At 48.7% G+C, this 20,117-nt stretch overlaps 1 protein-coding gene across 2 annotated transcripts in view; it reads left to right on the forward strand.

The window, feature by feature from the left end:
- Positions 1-449: 449 nt before the first annotated feature.
- Positions 450-20,117, forward strand: part of LITAF (lipopolysaccharide induced TNF factor) — a 32,649-nt gene continuing 12,981 nt past the window's right edge. Inside the window, exon 1 of one of the 2 annotated variants that reach the window (XM_036278883.1) lies at positions 450-478. The gene's annotated coding sequence lies outside the window, so the exon portion shown is untranslated. Of the gene's footprint in view, positions 479-2,176; positions 2,528-20,117 lie in introns of those variants that run through there. The other variant, XM_036278884.1, reaches the window with a different exon arrangement.

Raw genomic sequence — 20,117 nt, forward strand, 5'->3', positions numbered from 1 at the left:
GAGGGATTTAGGGGAGTGGGGAGAAGAGAGGGAGCCAAAATCAGGAGGATCAGGGGTGTTCAAGGCACGAGGAGGGAGGATGGAGGTGCAGGGGCAGAATCCCAAAGGGGAGACACTAGGATGGAGCGACTGGGAGGCTCTGAGGTCAGCTAAAGGGGCGTGGGATGAAACTGGGGGTTACAGTGACTAGGTCAGAGGTGTAATCTGGACAGTGGAAGCCTGAGAGGTGGAGGGAAAGGGCAGAGTCCGGGGGGTAGGGGGTCTCTCCCGGAGCTCAGGCCCACGGGCGATGGCCGGAGGTGGTGGTCCCGCGAGTGCCCAGGCGCAGGTCCCGGCAGCGCGTGGAGGCGGGGAGAAGCCGGAAGCCCGGCCGCACGCCCCGCCCCGCGGGCGCAGCCCCCGCCCCCTCGCGTCCCGCCCGTCCCCCGCCTGCGCTGCCGGCTCAGACCTCCCGGCTCGACTGGCGGCGCGAGCGGCGGTGAGTGCGGTGCGGCGGCAGCCGGGCGCTTTTGGGGGCGCGGCGGCGGGGTGGGGGTCGAGGGCTGCCCGGGGCCGGAAGCCGGGGTCCCTGCGGCGCTTAGCACCTGCCCGGGGCTCGGGAGCAGCTGAGGCCGGGAGACCCGGGGCATCGCGCCAGCTGTGGCGGCCGAGGACCCCGGCGGGTCCCGGGGTGGGAGGCACCGGGCGGAGGGCTCACGGGTCCGGCCGAGAACTTTCTCGCGGAGCCGGCGCGGGCCTTTGCCCGGCCTCCCAGCGCTAGTTTCGGCCGTGGGACAGGCTGGGTTCCACTCCTCCGCGCCCGTGGGGCCGGTCCGTGGGTCGCGAGCGGCGAGGTCGCCCGGCCCCGACCTGAAGCGCGCTCCGTCGGGTCCGAGTCTTTCCAAGAAAGTCGCGCCTGGCTCTGGTGGCTGCGATCTTAAAGACGAGATTTCCAGAGTCATCACCCGGGTATTCAGAAACCAAACCAAACCAACAACAAAATCCAGTGAATTTCCGGACGCAGGTCCCAGAAATTCGGCTTCTAGGGGCCAGGGCATCTGCGCTTTTGCCCCTTTCCCGGGGATCCACGACCGCCCTCGGTGGGTGCCTATGTAGACACCCGAGGGCCTGGGGAAGCACCGGGAGGTAAAAATCCGGGACACAACGCTAAGGGAGCCTTGGTCCGGCCAGCTCCCCCTCCCCCCAGTAAGGTTGGCACCCTGTGATGGCAGGAGCATGCCCATCCCCCTTCGGGGTGAATGCTGGTGGCACAGGCAGGGGAACCTGTGGTAGAGGTGGCCATTGCCCCTCCCTCCAAGCTAGGCAGGTGCCCTCCCCTCAGCTTGCCAGGTCAGTGTACATCTGGGCAGTGGGTTGGATTTTATGCCAGGAGCTCCCGGAGGGAAGGGGAGGTGTTGGGGAAATGGTGAATCCTGGAAGGGCCATCATTTCAGGGATCAGGCAAGTTGGACCTTCACTAGTTTTCACTTTTTGCTTTGGGATAGTGGGGCTTATGTCATCCACCCTTGGACTGTGCTTTGGTGATTGGGAAATCCAGTTTCTGGAAGCCACAGGGACTTCCTGTCTAACTCATCAGGTTAGACTCTCCCATCGTGGGATAAATCTCTCCCCTCTACTTTGGGGCTGGTTCAGGGGCTGTCTGGAGGGAAAGTTCTGCAGTTCTCCTGGGGCTGTTTTAAGGAAAACCATGGTTTACATTAATGTGTGCCTCACTTACTTTCCTACCCCATCCCAGCCTTCTCATGGTGGCCCTTTTAAAATAGGACTAACCTAGATGCCTGTAAAGAGCTTGTATCTGGAATTCTACTACCATGTTTGGTTTTATCATAGTTGGATCAGAATCCAGAGCCTGGCGTAGAATAACACTCATGCAGCACTTGGCTTTCCTCTCAGCCAGCCCTTGCTTTGGGATCTAATGTGCACTAGACTCTAAGAAACACTTATTGTAGCCCAGCCGGTGAGGCTCAGTGGTTGAGCATTGACCCATGCACCAAGAGGTCACCAGTTTGATTCCTGGTCAGGGCACATGCCCAGGTTGTGGGGCCTGATCCCTAGTGGGGGGCATGCAGGAGGCGGCAATTGATGTTCTCTCTCATTGATGTTTCCATCTCTCTCTTCCACCTCTCTCTTCCACTCTCTCTCTCTCTCTCTCTCTCTAATAGCAAAGAAACACACACACACATTGTAGATCTACTATTGGAGAGGCTCACCTTCCCTCTTTCCTGTTACTTAAGGCATTAATAATAGATGCTTTTATTCACACTTGAAAAAGTATCCTTGTTGTAATGTTTCCATGGATTAAGTGACTTGGTGATTGATCTTACACTGCGAATCGGTTTGTTGTTTCTAAAATACTAGGTTGAAATAATCTGCTTTCTTTGGTGAGTCAATTTTGCTTTGTTCCTTCAGTCTCTTTTATGGGCTGGCTGTGGGGAAATCAAGTGATACCCTTACCCTGGAAAGGACACAGAAGAAATGGCTCCTGGTCCTGAGGGGTTTACGCTGTGAGTGGAAAGTGGACACACAGGTGAAAGCCAATGCTCAGTAATGCCTGGAAGGGTGTTGGGAGGAATGGAAGGGAGGTTGCTCTGAGACTGGGGCCAGGTTAACCAAGAAAAGTTTAGTAGCAAAGCTGAGGCCTGAGCACATTTGGCAGAGGGACATGTGGACATGGTGGGCAGCATTTCACATTTGCAGAAGCATCTCAGCAAAGCTTCAAAGGAGGCACAGACAAGCCCAGGGTTGAGGACAGTAAAAAGGGGATCACTGAGAGGGAAGGAGCCAGAAGGCATTTCCAACCCATGTTAAACTTCAAGGACATAAACAGTGCATGCATGCCGGCCATTGACCATCCCCACTGACAGAGGTGTGTAGGATGCCATTCTGAGAATAGGCTGGTGCCTGTCAGGGACTTAACATTTTCCCCAGTTGAATGTCCCCACAGCTATAGTGGTGGTGGAAAAAAATGGAGATCCACATGAGGAAGTTAGAGTCTTGGTACTGGGACTTGTCCTGTTTTATTTTTGCTGCCATGAGGGTAGCCGTGTGGGCGAGGTGATCCATCTCATCAGGCACATAGACCTCCTTAACTGTCTCTCTTTAGTATGGACAAGTTTGTGATGTTTTTAGTGCTCGTTTGACTCCTCGTGGTCTGTTCTGTACTTGATAGGTGTTACCGTAAAGTTGTTATTTGAGCTTAAAGTGGTACTTTCCTGAATCAAAATTTTGTCCTGTTGTTTGAATCTGCGTTAGCACTCTGGCAGCTGTGATAACACTTCCGTAGCTAATGAAGTCCCTTCAACTTAACTTATTTCAGTAGAAGAACTGTGTGTAATAGGGTTTAAGGTAGGGACAAAATCGAGGGTGTCTAGTGATTTCCTGCTCACCTCCTAGTAGATGGAACATTAATTCACTAGGATCCTGAAAGCCTGAGGCACTTTTTTCTTTCTGACTTTCTTATTGGTGTTAACTTCAGAGAATATAAGTGATGGAGAATTTAAGCTACTTAGCTCGTGTAGCTTTAAAATTGACAGTGTTCCTGGGGTAAATTTAAGAGCTTAGCATTGACTTGCCTGAACCTGAGTCCAGGTTATTCATAGATAACACATTCGTATTTTTTATCTTTTATTTTATTTTAATCCTCACCCAAGGATATTTTTTCCATTTTGGTTCAGATAGAGTGGAAGGAGAGAGAAACATCGACGTGAGAGAGAGACATTGACTGGTTGCCTCCCGCAGGACCCGAACCAGGGCCTGGGACAAACCACAACCCAGGTACGTGCCCTTAGCGGAAATTGAACCCGAGACTCATTGGTCCGTGGGCCAATGCTCTACTGCTGAGCCAAACCGGCCCAGGGCTGCATTGATATTTTTAAAAGTTATGTAAAAAATAACAATATTACCGAAAGTGTGGAAGATAAAGAAGAAAATGAGGCATAGCCTCACCATGTGAATGGAATAGCTAGCCTAGTGTGCTATTTTTTAATTTGGCGGCTTGGTCTTTTGTCATGATGCCGGTTCTTTTAATGAAGTTGCAATCAGGGTACACAGTTTTGTCTCTTGATGCAGTCCCATTAATGTTCTCATTGCACCATTTCATCAAAAACCATCATTCATGTGGAAACTGGGATGTGGTTTCACCAGGAATCCAGAGAGAAATTGGCCTCTTTGGTTCTGGGGGAGCAGCCCAACTCCCCAATCGAAGCATTTTCCATTCCACAATTCACTGTAATTTGTACTTGCGCTCTGTTTGAACCTGGCTTTCAGATTGTGGTAACTTTATCTGTGGCTTGTGGAATACATCGTTCTGCAGAAACAGACCCAATTCAGAAGGTGGAATTTGAAAGCATTTCTCTGAAACATTTCACTGTGAGCTCATGTATATTTTGTCGAAAGTGTACTGAATTTGAATTTGGGGTGGGGGGGTCAGATAGCCTAACAGCCATGGTGCAGTTTCTTACTTCCTTTCCTGAAGATGACTGGAGATCCCAATTTCCTCTTTTGTCTAAGTTCTTCCTCCTTATTTTTTAAAAATATTTTTTCTTGCCCAGGCCGGTTTGACTCAGTGGGTTCGATTCTGGCCAAGGGCATGTACCTCGCTTGTGGTTTGTCCCTGGCCCTGGTCGGGGTTGTGCAGGAGGCAGCCACTCAATGTGTCTCTCTTTCTCCCTTTCTCTCCCTCTCACTCTATCTGAAGATAAGTAGAAAAATATCCTTGGTTGAGGATAAAAAAAAATAAGTAAATAAAATAAATAAATTTTAAAAATTGATTTTAGAGAAAGAAGAAGGGAAAGGGAGAGAGAGAGAGGTAGAGAGAGAGAGAGAAACATCAATGAGAGAGAACATCAATTGGCCGCCTCCTGCATGCCCCCCACTGGGGATCAGGCCCACAACCTGGGCACGTTCCCTGACCAGGAATCAAACCTGCGACCTCTTAGTGCATGGGTCATCCCACACCGGCCGGGCAATTCTTCTTATTAACTTAGAATATAAGAGGCGCCATTTTTTTTTTTTTTTTTTATCCTCACCCGAGGACACCTTTCCATCCTTTGTACAGACAGAGTGGGAGGGAGAGAGAGGAAGAAAGAGAGAGGGAAACATCGACATGAAAGGGACACACCGAGTGGCTGCCACCCGCACGACCAACCAGGGCCGGGGACAAACTGCAACTGAGGCACGTGCCCTTAGCGGGAACCAAACCCAGGTCTCTCCGAACCGCAGGCGGACGCTCCAACCGCTGAGCCAAACCGGCCAGGGCAAGAGGCGCCATTTATGTTGGACATTTTCTGGAGCCATATGAAGATTAAACTCCACTACAACAAAAGGCATTGCAGAGTCTTTGTATTTTAAAGGTGGCTAGCCAATGACCCTTTAAGAATTCTGAGCAATATTCGATTCAATACATGTACAAATGAGAGAGTTCCTTAGGGCTTTTGTAATCAGGTTTCACTTATGCTCACATGATTATAAAGAACATTTTTTTCCAGAGACTGTAAAAGACCAGATATTTTTGGCCTTTTCCAGCTGGTCCTCCACCTTGTGTACAAACTAGACTATTTTCTTTGGAGACCTGACAATTTGTATGTGTGCCCTTCTTTGCTGAAGGAATCCCTTTTTTCCTGGGATCTCCTGAGGTCATTTCTGTTATGCACATATTCCGGGATGTTTCCCTGGTTTCTTTTCTGGGGCTGGAGGGTGGAAGCGGTGAGTGGAATGAAATAATCTTCCTTTTCTCTTCCTGAAAGAACTGATTTTACAGGATTAAGTTGGTGGTGAAAACATTGCTTTATCTTTTCTCTAAAGGCCTTCCCCCTTTGTGTGTTGGTCTGATGCCTAAGTCTAGAAACCAGTTCTGTTCACATCATGAAGATGTATTTTTAGAAGAGTTTATTACCTCCATGTGGTTAAGACCATTTTGTGAGAGTTTTGAAGTCTTCAGGGAGGGGTGTAGACCTGTGGAGTATCAGTTTGCATTCAGCTGGGAGGAGATTTAGAGATTTCTTAAATCTTAAGGCTTGATCATTTGCTTAAATTTGGAGATATTTTCTTTTTTTTTTTTGGTACCTGCCCCCAGCAGGAACTGAACCTGGGACTCTCTGTTCCTCAGGCTGACACTCCAACCGCTGAGCCAAACCGGCCAGGGCTCTTTCTTCTTTTTTTTTAAGCCTCCCCAGTTAGAAAGATTAGTAACTCTGCCTCTATTTAATGTTTTGCATCTAACCAAAATACACTTAAAAATATTTAAACAAAGATTATATATATATAATCTTTTCTTGTTGTTGTTGTTTTTGTTTAAATTTAACTTGAGACCTGGCCGGTTTGACTCAGTGGTTAGAGTGTTGGCCCGCGGACCAAGGAGTCTCAGGTTCGATTTCAGTCAGGGGCACGAACCTTGGTTGCGCTTTGGTCCTCGGCCCTGGTTGGGGTCGTGTGGGAGGCAATCAGTTGATGTTTCTCTCTCTCTCTCTCTCTCTCTCTCTCTCTCTCTCTCTCTCGTCTCACTATCTGAAGATAAATGGGAAAAAAGTATCCTCAGGTGAGGATTAAAAAAAAAATTGAACTTGAATGACTGGGTGAGGCCTCCTATCCCAGTTAACCTTACAGTTTATAGATTTGCAGGAAAGTTAGTTAATACAGGGGTTTCCACATCTCCTCACCCCGTTCCCTGTTGTCAACACCTTACATCATCACCATGGTACAGTTGTCAAACTCAGAAACTGACAATTGGTGCCTCGCTGTTAACTGAACTCCAGACCTTATTTGGAGTTCACCAGTTTTCCTGTCCGGGATCCCGTCCCGGTGCCACAGTGCATCCAGTCCCCCGGCCCCCAGTGTTCTCTGGTCTGTCACAGCTTCTCAACCTTTTCTTCTTTTTCGTGACTGTTGAGGAGTACCAGGCAGGGATGTTGTAGAATTGTCCTCAAATTGGATTTGTGAGTTGTTTTTATCATGCTTATACAGGCCTACGGGTTTGTGGAAGAACATCAGATCACATCAGGGGTACATGATAGGCACATGACATGGCTAAATGAAGGTGGGGTTTGCCAGATTTCTCCTTTCTGGACTGTAGAGTTACTCTTTTTCTTTTATTATTATTATCATTGTAATCATTATTATTATTAATCCTCACCCTAGGATATTTTTCTATTGATTTTTAGAGAGAGTGGAAGGGAGGGAGAGACACCCACATGACCCCCACTGAGGACAGGGACTGAACCCTCGACCCTTCCATCCGGTGGCAGATGTTCTAATCACTGAGCCAAACCGGCCAGGGCTTTTTTCATTTATTATTTAAAAACAAGATACTAAGCCCTGATCGGTTTGGCTCAGCAATTAAGAGCATGGGCTCTCGGACCAATGAGTTGTGGGTTTGATTCTGGTCAAGGGCACATATCTTGGTTGCGATTTGTTCTCGGCCCTGGTTGGGGTCGTGCGGGAGGTAGCCACTCACTGTGTCCCTTTAGCATCAATGTCCCCCCCCCCCCACGCTATCTGAACAAAAGTGGAAAAATGTCCTCGGGTAAGGATAAAAATAAAAACAGCAACAACAAAAAAACAAGATATTAAATCCAGCTCACACCCAGGAGTGGGAGGGAAGAGATTAAGCTCCACCCCCTACTTGGCATTCTTCTGGAAGGAAGATTTCTTTTCTTCATTTAAAAAAGACACACTTCAAAGGAGCTGGCGCTATAAACATGCCCGTTGTCTGTGGGGTATAGAGGTCATATATGCACAGGAAAATCCTAGTTCTACAAGGGCTGTGTATCACTTTCCCAAAGCCCTGTGGGGAATCCAGAGAAACTGAACAGAGCCCTTGCTTGCCCTGGAGGGGTGTAATGTGGTCCATTTGAGCAACAAAATGTAACTTGCAAACAGGAAGTAATTAGGATGCTGAGGAAGGCATATGTCATGGGGGCTGGATGGTGTGGGCTAGCTCAGGGGAAGTGGGACAGGCTTGAAAAGAGCGCAGAGGTTAATGATTACCCCCCCACCCCCCACCCCGTCTCACCGTATTCCCAAGTCTTGCTACAGGCGAGACTGTTGTTTTCCCTAGTTTTCAAAGACATGACAATTAAAGTACCCACAGTCATCGGGAATAGAGCCAACATACAAGACTCCCAAGTAGTGCAGATGTTGTCATTATGCCAGATGCCCAGGTTGTTTACCTTTCTCATAGGAGGCACCGAGGAAACTAGTAACTCTTCCTTTACCTACAGCCCTTACTTTCCGGGTTCTGGTTTTCCAGTTGTTGGAAGCTTTGAATTGGCAGATGGTAGGGTGGGCTGGGGGTGTGCCGTCGGCCCAGGTTGGACTATGGACAGCCTGGGATATCATAACCGACACAAGCATTTTCTTATTTATTTCTATTTGCACATTTTGAGAAATCAGAAAGAACTATGGGATCGATTTTAGAACATGGGTAAGATACTTTCTGAAGAGGGATGTTGAAGGAAGCTGTCAGTCAGAATGAAGCAATACCAGAAGTTATGAAACTGGCATTTTCATTGTGTTTACACATAATCGGCGGGGAGGGGTGGGAGGACCCCCTTGGCTGTGGGCTGTGGGGCCTTTGATGTGTGTTTATGCTGATGGGGGAGTTGCTGGGTGGTTTCTGCTGTGGTTGGTTTCTCCTACTATTCTAGGTTTTGAGGCTTATTTTTAGAATCTGGACTCTCCTTGACAGGAATTGAATACTTTTGAGGGGTTTTGAAGTTCATTTTGGGCTACTGGTTAATGAAATAACCCTTGTGTGAGGTCCCTCTCCAGCAGGTCCAGCCTGGTGCCCACCTTGTCCAGACCAGACTCTTAGTGGTGTGGATTCTCTCATAACCCGACCCTACTCTCTGGCCTCCCAGTAGGACACAGGTGTGCCTGCTTTTGCATGCTCGGCCACACTGTCCTCCAGACCCTCTACTTGCCTTAGAATCTGGACTCAGTTTCCCCTTTGTGTCTGCCCTATGTTGATTAACTTTACCTCTCCAGATGGGTTCCTTAGGGCCATTGAGGGAGGATCCATGTCTCCCCAATCTCTAGACTACCATCGGCCTTCAGAACCTCTCACATGAAAAATGGGTAATAGCACCAAATGCAAAGAGAAGAACTTTATTTTGGTAAATAGGATGTGGTTAGTACCAGTTTGGGAATTATACAGCAAGAATGGTAAAGTACACATCTTCTCACCAAATAGAAGTGTTTGGAAGCTTTAATCACTGTGCAAACACTCAGGGAGGGGCTGAGGGACAGGTGCTGGGCAAGGACACAGAGACACAGTTAATGGGACAAAGGGCTGTGATGATGTCATTTCACCCAGAGGCGGGACGACCTAAGAGGCCGGCTTGGGGAAGGCAGATAGAGTTTGCAAAGGAGGCTTTTTTTCCCATTAAAAAAAGATTGAATTTATTTTCATTATAAATATAATACAATTATAAATATATTAAATTATAATCAATAAATTATAAATTGAGTTATAACTAATACATGCGTTTAATTTAATTTTTTCTTAATTTAATTTTGATTATGTAGTACTGCTGTGGTTCAATATACAAAAGCTCAACAGGGATTGCATGGGGAAAGTGCGTGTTCCACTGCATCCCCAGGTCACTTTCCCTGCTCAGGCAGCCACTGTTTCCAGTTTCTTGTGCATCCGTTTGGAGCTTTTTCTTCATATTATATAAGGAAATATGTATATCCTTCTTGTACACAATGGTGGTTTGCTATAACTGCTGTTCAGGCTTTTTTCATGCACTGATTCATCTTGGGGGTTATTGCATTTCTTCACATAAAACTTCCTCATTCTGTTTTGCTGGTTGGATACTATTGCCTTGGGTGGATGGACCATGACTCATCTACCTGGCTCCCTGCTGATGGACAGTTAGGTGGTTTCTAGCAACAACACAGTGAATACCCCCGTGTGCTCATCGGTTTGTCGCTTTGCCCATGCTTGGGGTTATCTCAAAACAGATTCCTAGAGGGGGAATTGCTGGGTCAGAGGACTCGTGCATGTTCAGTTTTGGTAGATGCTTCCATTGCGTGGGCCTCTGTGCACCTCTCCACCCGTCCTGTGTGACATCCACACAAGGCCGGCTCCATGTGCAAACAAAGGTTTTGCTCTTTGCCAGGGTGAAAATGGCAGACCTAATGGTATCAGTTGTGAGCTTTTTTAAGAACACTAATCTTTTATTTTAGAATAGTTTTAGATTGTCAGAAAAGTTGCAGAGTTAGTACAGAAGTCCATGTACTCCCATCCAGCTTCTCCCATTGTTAACAACTTAGATCGCTGGATGTGTTTGTCCTAAGGAACCGACATCGACACCTTACTGTCAACCCAACACTAGACTTTATTTGAAGGTCACTGGTTTTTTTCCACTGGATTCTGTTCCCGGATCCCACAGTGTATGAAGTTGTCATGTGTCTTCCTCTTCCTCCTCCTCTGGTTTCCTTGACCTTGGCAGTTTTGAGAAGTACTGGCCTGGTCGCCTGAAAAAAGTTATCCAGTTTGGGGTTTGTCTGATGTTTTCTCATGATGAGCCTGGGGTCAGAGGTTTGGGGGAGGAAGACCACAGAGCTGAAGTGCCCTTTTCACCCCATCCTGTCTCCAGGTATGTGATGTCCAAGTCTGACCATCTGGTCTCTGTGCTGTTTTAACTTGCTTTGGAGAGAGATGAGCATCTTTTTGTTTGTGAAAACATTGTCCAGGGATGGGTCATGGTCAGCTTGATGGATGTGGGGTTGAGGATTGAGGGGGCACTAGGAACTGTGTGCAGACCCAAGTCCCTGGGGGCCTGCTGTAGAGGGGCTGATGGGGAAGGAGCAGCCCCCAAAGGAGACAGAGGTTCAGGGCCAGACCAGATGAAAAAGTCCTTCCAGAGGAGGTGCCTGGCCTGGCAGCTTTGGGAGAGGAAGACAGGAAACGGAGTGCACTTGGAGTGGTTGAGGCTGAGGGAGGAAGGAGGCTGGTGGTAGGTGGTGATTCTGTGGATGTGGGAGAGAGGCAGGGAGCCCCAGGAGCTGAGGCTGGCTGAGGGAAAAAAGGGGCATTTTACTTTTTCATTTTTTTTTTTATTATCATTATTTTTCCTTTATTGATTTTCTTTTTTCTTTCTTTTTTTTTTAATCCTCACCCGAGGACATTTTTTCCATTTTTTGTTCAGATAGAGCGGGAGGGAGAGAGAGGAAGAGAGAGAGAGAGAAACATCAATGTGAAGGGACACATCGAGTGGCTGCCATCCGCACGACCAACCAGGGCCGGGGACAAACTACAACCGAGGTACGTGCCCTTAGCGGGAACCGAACCCGGGTCTCTCTGTACCGCAGACCAACGCTCCAACCGCTGAGCCAAACTGGCCAGGGCCCTTTATTGATTTTAGAGAGAGAGGAAGGGAGAGGGAGAGAGAGATAGAAACATTGATGAGAGAGAACATCGATTGACCACATCCTGCATGCCCCCCACTGGGGATCGGGCCCACGTCCTGGGCATATGCCCTGATCGGGAATCGAACCGGTGACCTATTGGTACATGGGTTGACGCTCAACCACTGAGCCACACCGGCCAGGAGCTTTTTCATTTTTATAGGAAAGAGATTTGAACCATGGCAGAGAATGGGATGCACGCAGTGTGAAGGGGTCTGTGCGTGGGTCTTCCTGCCTTCTAGCAGTGAAACCTCTGTGTCACTGGGCAAGTGACCCCTCCCTGGGCTTTACTCAACTTCCCTCTAAATAATTAGGACTGATGTGTTTATAGTAACCCACGTGCCCGTCGTTCTGACTACATCCACTAGACTAGCTTCACTAGTACAGCAGCCCTCTGCAGTGTAGATACTTCTATCAGCCCATTTTCCAGATGAGGAGACTGAGATACACAGAAATGAAGCTACCGAAGTTCAACCAGCCTAGAAGTGGCAGAGTTGGAATTTTGAACCGCAGGAGCTTGGTGCCAGTTTCTGCCCTTAAACATTCTTGACCTGCCTTAAAATTCCTGTGTCTTAATATTGTTTTCTTTCAGCATTTTTCATTCCCCTTTCCATACCCCGTCTTCTCACATTTTTCATGTCCTCTCTTTCCCCAGAGTGACTGGTGGGCATTTAGTAGGCCAGGGCAAGGTCCATGGCATTCCTGCTGACCCTTGAGAGATGGGTGGTACCCACCCGCCCTTGTGAATGACGGGAACATGCACAGGTGTTTCTGAAAATGGTACCAGGCAGCAGTGTCCCTCCTGTGACATCTCTGAGCTCCGCGGCCGTGGCCTTGGTTTCCCCACCAGGGCGTTTTCTGGTTGGGGTTTGCTGTGAAGCCCTTTGTATCCTAAACACTTGTCCAAGAAGAGCTCTCGGTGTTGGGCATTGCCTCTCTGTACTCTTCCTCTTCTGCTTTTGGGCCCTGCCTTCCTGTTGGTCATTTCCCCAGAAAGGGATGGGGGTGGGAGGGAAAATGACCTAAGATTCCATAAGTCCCTCATCTGCCACTAGTGTCCCCTCAATCCTTACCAGATATGGCATCTCAGGGTACAAGTGACTTGGAGCCTCCAAATTTTCTTGACAGTCATGAATAAAAAAAGAGATGGTCATTTCCAGAGAATGGACACAGCATCCATGTTGGACAAGTGGCTTTAGAGCCATGCCCAGGACCAGGGAATGAACACCGAGTGACCGGTATTTCTAAGTTTGGGGTGATCAGAAGTCCAGATCTTGATTGGATGATGCCGTCACAGGAAGTGCCACTTCCGTAACCCCAGTGAGAACCAGGAGTGTGTGGGGATGATAGTGATGTCATAAATTCGCATCGAGGAGTAAAAATGAACTGATCTTGAGGTTTGGAAACTGTGGTTTATTTCTTTCTGATTTTATCTTGTTGGTGTTCGTACGCCTCCACACTTCCCCTTTCGAGTTCTTTCCCCCCACGTCTTAACTCGACCCCCTGCTGCGCATCCCAGGGTGCCCTGTTGAGAAGCACCGCTCCCCCCAGGAATCCTGCAGGAAATGAAGGGTTCCAGACCCAACTAAGTGATTCCAATTCTGGAGAATATTTGGTGACGCTTTGGTTACATCCTCATGTTGCCTTGAGCTGGACTGAGACCATCCATGATTGTGAGGCCTGTGGTCCCATGGTTATCTTCCTTTAAACACTTTTTTTCTCAGATTCTAAGTTGAGGCTGTGAGGATAAGACCCTCTGGTTTACGTCAGCTTCCAGATCTGATGCCATCCAAGATGGCTCTTGGTGTCCTTTTTACACCAGGGTATTTTCTTTTTTTTTTTTTTATCCTCACCCGAGGACATTTTTCCATTTTTTGTACAGATAGAGTGGGAGGGGGAGAGAGGAAGGGAGAGAGAGAGAGAAACATCGACGTGAAGAGACACATCGAGTGGCTGCCACCCGCACGACCAACCAGGGCCGGGGACAAACTGCAACCAAAGCTCGCGCCCTTAGCGGGAACCGAACCCGGATCTCTCAGGACCGCAGGCTGACGCTTTAACTGCTGAGCCAAACTGGCCAGGGCACACCAGGGTATTTTCTACAAACATTTGTTGAAGCATCAGGGTGACCAACTTCTCCTGATTTTCCCAGGACCCTCCCAACTTTGCACCGAAAGTCCTATATCTGGGGAAACTCCAGGGCAAACTGGAATGGTGGGTCACCCTTGGAAGTACCCATGATGTTTGGAGCCTTGTTCCAGGTGCTAGAGATGCAGGTTTTAATAAATTTTTCAATCCTTGCTCTTCTAGGGCCCACAGACTGGTCGTGGAGACAAACAAGTAACAAAAAGGGCTCTGTGACAACAGAGCTAACACATACCGAGTGCTTATGTGTCCCTCATTGTTCTGGGTGCTTTTCATAGGACCTATTCCACCCTCCCAAGACCTTAAGAAACTACTATTGTTTCCATTGTACAGATGGGAAAACTGAGGCACCAATATCATACTGTGGGGCATGGGGGAGCCTGTATGTGACCACAGGCAGTCTGGCTCCAGACCTAGCACCCTCGATTTCTGCACTGTGTAGAGAGGTTTGGGGAGGGATTCTGCCCTGGGAAGGCCAGAGATGGTTTCTTGGAGGGAGTGACATACGTGCTGGGATATGATAGGTGAGAGGAATTTGTAGACACCTTGGGAAAGGAGGAAGGAAAAGGAGGACCGAGGAAAGAGTGCGCCTGGCATATTGGAGATATCTAAGCAAGGCCGCAGATGCAGAAAAAATCTGCATTAGAGCCCTGGCCAGTTTTCTCAGTGGTTAGAGCTTCGGCCTGCGGACTAGAGAGTCCTGAGTTTGGTTCCCGCTAAGGGCACTTATCTTGATTGCGGTTTGTCCCTGGCCCTGGTTGGGGTCATGTGGGTGGCAACCAGTCGATGTGTCTCTCACGTCGATGTTTCTCTCTCTCTCTTCCTCCCTCCCTCCCTCCCCCTCTATCTGAAAATAAATGCAAAAATGTCCTCGGGTGAGGATAAAAAAAGAAATCTGCATTTGCAATATGGTGGGAGGTGAAGTGAGAGAAGGGTGGAAAGTAGTAGGGGTCCAGTGTGTCCTTGATCACCCTGGTGGGGCACGTTGGGGGGGTGTCAGAAAGACCCCAGTGGTTTTGATTTTAGGTAGACAGGAGTCACTGGATGGGCTGAATCAAGACTAGTTGTGAATTCGGATGCTCGGATTGCAGGCTTTGGCTTGTGACATGGAGACCAGAGGTGTCCAGCAATGCCTTTTTTCTTTTTATTGAGGTAAAGTTCACATAAAGTACACCATTTTAAAGTGTGCAATTCAGTGCCTGGCTGGTGTGGCCCAGTGGATTGGGAAGTCCCATGGACTGAGAGGTCCCGGTTCAATTCCTGGTCAGGGCACATGCCCGGGTGGTGGGCCCAATCCCCAGTTGGGGGTGTGCAGGAGGCAGCCGATCAATTTATCTCTATCATATCGATGTTTCTATCTCTTTCTCCCTTCCTTGCTCGCTAAAAAATCCCACAAAAAACATAAAGTGAACAATTCAGTGGCATTTAGTGCATTCACAGGGTTGTGCAGCCATGGCCTCTGTCTGTTTCAGAACATTTTCATCTCCCCAAAATAAACCGTGCCCATTAGCAGTCACTTCTCATTTCCTCCCAACCCAGCCTCTGGCTGCCACTAATTTGTTTTCCTCTGGATTTACCTACTCTGGACATTTTTTTTTTTTGGTACGTGCCCCTAGCGGGAACCGAACCCGGGACTCTCTGGTGTGCAGTCTGATGCTCCAACTGCTGAGCCAAACCGGCCAGGGCTACTCTGGACATTTCACATAGACAGAAACCTACAAGATGTGGCCTTTTGTGTCTGGCTTCTCTCATTTGGCATTGTGTTTTCAAGGCTGGTTCTGGTGTCACGGAGCTGAGTTATCAGTGATGAGACTGCTTGGCCGGCCATCTCTAGTTTTCCCAGAAGTGAGATTCCCCCCTGAGAATTTAGGATTCCGGGCAGACTGCCGCCATTCTTGGCTCCCAGAACGTCCACTGAAGCAGGTGCAGGCACAGGACCAGTGAGACCACTCACAGGCTCTTGGTGAGCACCTGAAACCGCAGCCCTGGTGCATTTCAGGGAATTCCAAAGCAGTTCAAGCCAAATGTTTGAGAAGCAGACCCGTTGCTGAAAGTGAGATCCCTCGTGGAGTTTATCCCCACGTCCTGGGGTTTCGGGATCAGTCCATCAGTATCAGCTCAGGGCCGGAGGCGTGGCTCTTCCTAGGATTCCCAGGGCTCCCCCTTCTCTTTCAACAGCGCACTATTAGGGAGGCTGGGGTTCGGCTGCTCTGAGACTCAGCTGGTTGGAGGCCTTTGCCTTTTTCTGGTGTTACAGCATGTGGCCGAGGTGGCCCAGCACACAGCCACTTGCTGTTTTTGGACAAAACCTGCATCTCAGAAATTCTGAGATTCCTCCCTTCATTGACTGTCCCCAAAAAACGAGAAGGAAGCGCTTCCTGGACATCTGCCTTTGGTTGATCAGTAAGACCCTGGCCCCACCCTTATTCAAGAAGCAGATTGGTTTGCATTACAGAGTCCCCAGTGACAAAATTACTCAGAATCCATTACAGGCAGGCAGGCAGGCAGGCAGGCAGGCGGGTTTTCTTTTATCTTGGTTGTGTGGTGTGAAAGTCTGTGTCTTTTTACCCCGTTAGGGAGGCAAAGAGAGAGGTCACACCACTTGAGGTGTTCAGATGTGTTGTTTCCACTGAGAATGTATTTTCTGTTTGTTTTGTTTGGGGCAAGGTGTGTGCAAAATGAGGCTGCCAGTTGTGTCTGGATCGCGGAACCTGGGAGGTGTTTTGGTGAGGGCTAAAGAGCTCTGGAGTCTAATGGGCATGAGTTCAAACCCCAGCCCTGCCTCTCCATCGGTGTGACTCTCGACAGGCAGCTTAGTAACCTCTCTGGGCCGCAGTTTTTTGTTGTAAGTTGTGATGATGGTAACAATGATTCCCGACCCGGTGGTTTGAGAACGACATGGAATGGCCCGGGTAGAATTCCAGGGCTCATTACAATAAAGTAAGGCCCGATACATGTCAATGCAGTTGTGAACCTGGGGTGGGAGTGGAGAGTAGATTTTGCTCAGGCCAGAATTTCGGGACTCAAAGATGCCAGTTAGGTTTTAACAGCCTCATTATCTGGTACCTCTTAGTATTCTTCCATTTCTTTCAGGGGTGGGGACCCAGAAGATTTAAGACACAGGCAAGTGACTAGTGACAGGACTGGGTGCAGCAGAAGGGAGTGTCCCCTGAGCTGGTCACCCTGTCCTGCCCACCGCCCTCAGCTGTGGCTCATGAGATTAAGGTGTGAGAGACTGGGCATGCCTGCAAAAGAACATACAGATATAAGGGACGTTAGGATTCGGTCAGTAAAAGGTTAAAATGCGTGTGGACGATTGCATTGATGACAGCAAGAAAAGAGGAGATGCGTTTTATTTTATTTTTTTATCCTCACCCGAGGACATTTTTTCCATTTTTTGTTCAGATAGAGTGGGAGGGAGAGAGAGAGAGAGAAACATCGACGTGAAAGGGACACATCGAGTGGCTGCCACCCGCACGACCAACCAGGGCCGGGGACAAACTGCAACCGAGGTACGTGCCCTTAGCGGGAACCGAACCCGGGTCTCTCTGGACCGCAGGCCGATGCTCCAACCGCTGAGCCAAACCGGCCAGGGCGGAGATGCGTTTTAGAAATACCAGGTGAATAAATGTTGGTGATTTGGAAAACTCACTGGACCCACACAGTGGATTCTCAGTGGGGACCCAAGGGAGTGAAAATCGGTTCTTTGGGGGGTGGACAGAGGTGAAAAAATAGCATAGGCGTTACAATGGTGTGGCCCTCCACAGCTCAACCCTACCCAACGAAATCTTATTTCTTAGTATTTCATGTCTCTTGTTAGGCAGGAATTAAATTATATTTAAATTAATTAAATTTAAATATAATTTTATTTCTCTCCTTGGTGGGGGTGGGAGAGTAGTGGGGGAGGCAGCCATAATGAAAACAAGATTGAGAAGTCCTGTTCTCTACCGGGTTTCACGAGGGACCTACTCTAGGCCCCGGAGTACATATCCGTGTACCCTCGCTGCCCATTGAAGACAGTGCTTCACTAAGCAGATCGTTGAGACTTGGATCAAGGGACATTTTCCTTGAGGGACCCCAAAATTCCAAGTGGCACATTTACAGATGAGAAAGTGGGGGCCATGATTAGGCAGCTGGTCACGGACCCGTTTCACAGGCCAAGCCCAGTTCTTCTGGCATCAGGAATGCGTGGGTTGGAAAAGGATCCCTTTCCTTCCCTGGACCCAGCAGTCGCATTCGGGGACAGCACTGGACCCTGAGCGGCAGCAGGCGCAGGCCCCCTTCACGGTGTCCAGAATGTCCAGATGGCGGCTGTGGGGTTTCCACCCAGCAAGGGCCTTCTGCGTGCAGGGCCCTGTGGGACCGCCAGGCCAGCCAGTCACATTTCCCATATTGAAAATAAGGGTTTGGAATGCCCCCCGGAATTGGGAAGTAGACGCTGAAAACAGAAATGCCCGATCCTTAGTGTTTCCTTGATTTCTATGGGCTTGGGTGGAAGGTGAGTGGAGACTGGCCTCAGGGTGTTCTCTTAAATGGACAATCAAGAAAAGCCACTCTCAGGGGCTTAATAACAAAGTTAAACAACGGGGGGTGGGGGGGTGGGGGGTAAGGAAGGAGACCCCTTGTTTGTTCCTTTACCCACCCTCCCACAAAGCCCCCTGTAACCATGGCAACCAGGGCTCTGCAGAGATGCCCCAAGGCCCAGGATTCTCAAGGCTCTGCATTTACGTGTAAAACTGGCTGTGCGTTTTGTTCAACTCAGAGATGCTTCCTAGGTTTCCAGTTTGTCCCAGAGGAAGGGACACGAGTATCATAGATACAATTGTGCTAGCACCTCAGCGCATAGGCGGCTGACGGGAGTGACAAAGGGTTCTCTGGTGACAGTGGAGTGTGGGCTTGTGTGTGCATCTGAGTCTGCGTGTCTGCGTGTCTGGGCGAGAGACTGCTGCTCTTAGGAGGTAAGAGGAGGGAGAGGAGGCCGGTTTTGCAAATCCTTTCTGGAGGGTGAGTAGGCGGTGGCTAGGTGGGCCTCCTGCCCCTGGGGGAAGCCAAATAAAAAGAAATGGGGAGGGGGTAGACATGGACTGAGTGAAGTGGCATTTCCTGGCCTGGGGCCTTGGGAAGGAATGCTGTGGGATTACTTAGAAAGCTTTCAGACCAGCTGGCTATGGGTTGTTGCTTTTTTCTTTTCTTTATTTTTATTTGTTACTCTTCTAGTTTGTCATGCTTGTTCTTTTCAAAATTATAAGTATGTTTATGTGGCTGTTTGATCAAAAGCAGTGTTCCCAAGAGACAGTGTCCTGAAATTCCAGGAAATAGGATGTGACAGCAAGAAAGATGATGCCTGGTCAATAAACGGAGATCCTAGGCCTTAGTTGCCAGAACCAGGGGTTCTTTACATTTCAGAGACATAAGAGTCCCATCCCCGACACTCGTATGTTCTCTCTCACGGGTTCTGGCCACACTTCTTTACTGTTGGAGGGAGAGCTGTGGTTTTGAAGTAGAGGAATTCCGCTTCTGAGTTGAGTCATTGGTTTCCAACAGTTTGACCCAAACTATTTGCACAATTTAGGGTATCCCAGACCTTATGTTTCCCTCCCAAGCACTTCGATTGCAACCACAGCAAACAGGGCTATTTTAGGCTTGCTGTGTGCATGGCGTTTTCTGCTCTCGTGGTTTTTTTTTTTTTTTTTTTTAATATGACTCAGTTTTCATAATAAATTGTGTACGCAGCTAGGGTTTGCCTTTCCTGAGACAGGAAGGGACAGCCAGTCCTTGATGTTGAATGTGGACTTAAATTACTGCAGAGCACCCTGGCCTGTTCCCCCAGCTGAAGACCCCTCGAGCCCAGTCCCTCCCTGCAAGAAGCAGATGGGGATGTTCCTGGGGCCAGCCTGAGAATCAGCAGACTTAGGGGGTGAGCCTGATAGGGAAGTGTCCTGGGGCTGGTTTTTGTGATCCTTCTTTGTCCTTCTGCATTTCTGTATCTGTGTGTCAGAGGAACCTGATGACATTCCTTAACTACTTTTCACAGTGTTCTCATGTTCAACCCCTGAGCCTGTTTTCACAAAGATGTCCTGTGATCTGCCCTCCTGCCTAACCCTCACCTGTACACTTAGGTGTCCGCCTTTCTGTCCCACATATAGAGAGGGGCCTTCTGCGGTTTTCTTCTTGCTTCTCCTATAGACTTTCTGTGTCATCTACCCTTTCTAGGGTTGGACCTTCCTCTTCTCTATAACCTTCCATGGCTCCCGTTGCTTCATAGCGTTGGTATTCTGTAGAACCAGGAAATGGGCCACGTAGGTAATTTTAAATTTCGTAGCCACATTTTAAAAAGTTTAAAAGAAGTAGGTGAAGCCCAGCCAGGGTGGCTCAATGGATTGAGCATTGTCTCATGAACTGAGAGGTCCCAGTTTGATTCCCGGTCAGGGCATGTGCCCGGGTTTTGGGTTTGATCTCCGGGGGGGGGGGGGGGGGGGCTGTGGGGAGCAGCCGATCTATGTTTCTCACATCGTTTATTCTATCTCTCTCCCCCTTCCTCTTTCTCTAAAAATAATAATAAT

The sequence above is a fragment of the Molossus molossus genome, unplaced genomic scaffold (genome assembly GCF_014108415.1).
Source record: "Molossus molossus isolate mMolMol1 unplaced genomic scaffold, mMolMol1.p scaffold_m16_p_3, whole genome shotgun sequence".
Classification (NCBI taxonomy): domain Eukaryota; kingdom Metazoa; phylum Chordata; class Mammalia; order Chiroptera; family Molossidae; genus Molossus; species Molossus molossus.